Source organism: Sinocyclocheilus grahami, unplaced genomic scaffold (genome assembly GCF_001515645.1).
Source record: "Sinocyclocheilus grahami isolate Dianchi unplaced genomic scaffold, SAMN03320097.WGS_v1.1 scaffold148.1, whole genome shotgun sequence".
Lineage (NCBI taxonomy): Eukaryota > Metazoa > Chordata > Actinopteri > Cypriniformes > Cyprinidae > Sinocyclocheilus > Sinocyclocheilus grahami.
The window spans coordinates 1,124,145-1,127,595 of NW_015505327.1; the positions used below are offsets into that span (position 1 = coordinate 1,124,145).

Here is a 3,451-nt window from a genome sequence, read left to right on the forward strand (position 1 = left end):
GACAGCTTGGGAGCACTCCTTGCTCGCTTTCTGTAGCCTATATCATTTTATTTTTAATTCTTCTGTAAAGGACTAACGGCCGCATAGCCTATACACTGCAGAGTTTAAGGAGAGGCAATGGCACTGAACAGTCAAGTCATATCTAATTATGTTCTTTTCATTTATGAAGATTTAAGTATGTAGTTTATGCACATTTGTTCAAAACAGCCTGGCAGATTGTTCACAAGATGTAGGCAAAAGTTTGTATTGTATACAGGAAGAATGCGCGTTCTTATAATTCTTCTGTTGCGCTGCTTGTCTATTTTTCTTCAAAGCGCCAACTTAAAATGAGACATGTCTTCTAACATGAGAAAATAAATAATTTTGCCTTACTGATGCAGTAGCCTATTTAATGCGGGTGCGGTTCAGGTCACGGTCTTTATGTCAAACGGGTCGGGTACAGAATTAAATGGGTGTGCTGGCTGCTGCCGGATAACGGGTCGGGTGTTCTGTGGATGCAGGTTTACCTAACAGGACCCGTGCAGGACTCTACTTTAAACTGCTTTGCGTCTCTCCGTCAGATAACCTCACATGCATGATGCGCCCATTTACGGGTATTTCACGGTATTTCCCTAAACCGACACACATCAATTTATTTAGATTTTTTTTTATTTTATTTCAGTTTACGAAAATGTTTTTTGACCAATCGTTTCCATCTTAGTTTTCGTTTACGAAAATAACCTTGCTGGAGACGGGCTTATTTAAAATGAAAACTGATTTTTTCCAACTGAGAGCCAGCAGGAGGCGCTTTTAGAGTGATAAACTAGCGGTTTCCCCAGTAATGGCTGTAATCAAAGCAGCTCCGCTCATGAATGCTACTTTATCAGATCAAATGAAAATGCCATCGAAACATTTCTGAAGACAGTCGGTTCCCTTCAGAGATACATTCATATAAAACACCCGCCGTGTTATGATTTTGAAACGTGCAGTGCTCATGTTTATTCAACAAAGTCAAATGGCACAAATAAATAAATGTATGGGAAACTGGTAATGTATATCGAAATATCGGAAATGTGTTTAAAAATCATATCACCGTTATTGAAAAAAATAATATCGCAATACATATTGATATTGAATTATTGTCCAGCCCTACCTCTGGCCTTCGGATGGAGATTTACTGCTGATCACAGAACCGTGCTTCACTGAGAGATTCGCATGACAATCGCAGCTTCTGCCTAATCATGATTTATTGCCTTTGCGATTTCATTTCGATTAATCGTGCAGCCCTAATGTGTCATCATCAGCGCTTATGCAGCCGTCTAGCTGCGCTGACTAAGCCAGCTGGTTGCTCTTGAGAAACTCGTGCAGTACTTTGATGCCATGCGTCACAGTGACATGCTGTTGCCACTGTCTGAAGTCGGGCAAAATTTCTAATATGCACAGCAAGTCAGACGTCGATCGACCTACGCAGCACCGCTTGAAGTCAAACACAGATATTGCTAGGGGTTGGCTTGACAGGTCTTGGTTACATCAGCAAATTTAGTCAATGAAATTGATAAAGTTTCCATAAGTCCTAAATACCATTTCATAACATTTAGACTGGTAGCTGCACTGGTGGTGCAGAGTAAAGCGTACCTGGTAAATGCATAGGCTCACAGATTTCAACTGCAGCTCTCATAATGACTAGGGCTGCACGATAAATCGAAATAGAATTGAAATCGCGATTCGACAGAAGCTTGTCATGCGTATCTTTCAGTGAAGCATGGTTCTGTGATCAGCAGTAAATCTCCATCCAAAGGCTAGAGGGCGCTCTCGCGCTGAAACTCAGGAAATGCCTATAGCGGTAGCTCGATAAACAGAAGATTTAACTGCTTTCATTGATTCAATATGACTAATAAACACACGATGATGACAATATATGGTTTATCTGTGTTATTTTACTTTATTTTAATGACAATTATCATAATATTTATAATGTAATGCCTTTATCACTGCTTAGAATACTATGATATATGTTACGTGCCTTATTCTGTGTAAGAAGCCACATCATCTCACAGAAGGATTTATTTCAAACACTCGACTGACGTTATGAAGTAAGTTTGGAGTAAAAATATGTTATTAAATGTGGTATTTTCACATGCTTTCAGATGGAGCAGCATTTACTACAAAGAGCAGAAGTTCACTGAGAAGCTATGCAAACAGCTGTCATTATCGCGATTTCATAATCGCGCTATAAAATCGTCTGCGATTTACTGCTGATTACAGAACCGGCATTACTAACAAAATGCGCATGACAATCGCATTCGATTAATCGTGCAGCCCTAATAACGACACTAAACAATTCTGCACTAAGACTCCAACCACTTATGTTGAGATAGCCTGCATGTACTGTACACTGAATTCAAAAACCTTAATGAAGACTTTTTAAAACCACAAAAACTAAGAACTGACGAATTAAAAAAATTTAACTGAAAGTTGCCAGGATAAGTTACATTCAAACCAATTACAACAGAATTAAATCTGCTGCTTTCACCCAATAGTCATGCATATTCAATAGAAAATACCACGGTAACTATAAGTTACGCCTAAATACCACGATTACTGCAGTTACTGTTACACTGTATCATAATTAAACATTTTTAAAAAGACATAGGATGTTTTCTATACAGTGAAGCGTTCAGAACCAGTGTTACTTCTCTTTATTGATGACAGTGACAGCTAATACCAGAGTACAACCGTTTTACTAAAGTAAATATGGTATTTTGGCACCATGGTGAATTGTTGAAGAGAAAATGGGCGGTTTTGTGAATTGTACTCTCACCTCTGATCGGCAGAGTTCTCCAAAGCTCGAGCTGGAGATCCGCTGCGTCGGCGGACGATCACACAGATCACTCCCGTCAGCAGCTTAAATGGCAGCGTCCACAGCCTGTAGAGGATCTGCAGGCGCTGGATCAAGAGGTGTTTGCAGGGCGATCTGAGATGGCTCTCCTTTTGGTTCTGGGTCAGGCGCAGCGGCCCATCAACATCCTCAAACACACACTCTGCGTGAGCCACGGCAGGCGCGCGATACTTTAATCCGTGTAGTGTTAAAGTAGTATTAAATCCGTATAGTCTCTTTCCGTGCACTTTCTGTTGTTTTTAATGATGGATCCACACTGTAGAACTCTGGCTAATTTTAATCAGACTTCCAGCAGAGACTGTTTCTCAACATTTGCGCAAGGGCGCCGCCATCTTGAGGTGAACCCAGAATGCACCGCGCATTTGGGGGCGGGGCTATGTCTGAGGACGTCAACGACACGTCACCTCTCGTTATGATTTTTCTTTACCTATTATAAATAAGTATTTCCAAAAGTTATGTTTAAAATAAAATAATTTTCTATTAACACCCGGTTTTCCCTAGTGAGCTTTCTATTGTTTTATATATATATATATATATATATATATATATATATATATATATATATATATATAT

General features: G+C 39.6%; 1 protein-coding gene across 3 annotated transcripts in view; it reads right to left on the minus strand.

Moving 5' to 3' along the window:
* The window catches only part of rptor (regulatory associated protein of MTOR, complex 1), a 304,659-nt gene extending 301,415 nt beyond the window's left edge, over positions 1 to 3,244 (minus strand). For all 3 annotated transcript variants that reach the window (XM_016281200.1, XM_016281199.1, XM_016281198.1), the window contains exon 1: positions 2,801 to 3,244. The gene's annotated coding sequence lies outside the window, so the exon portion shown is untranslated. The remainder of the gene's footprint in view (positions 1 to 2,800) is intronic.
* Between the last annotated feature and the right edge of the window lie 207 nt (positions 3,245 to 3,451).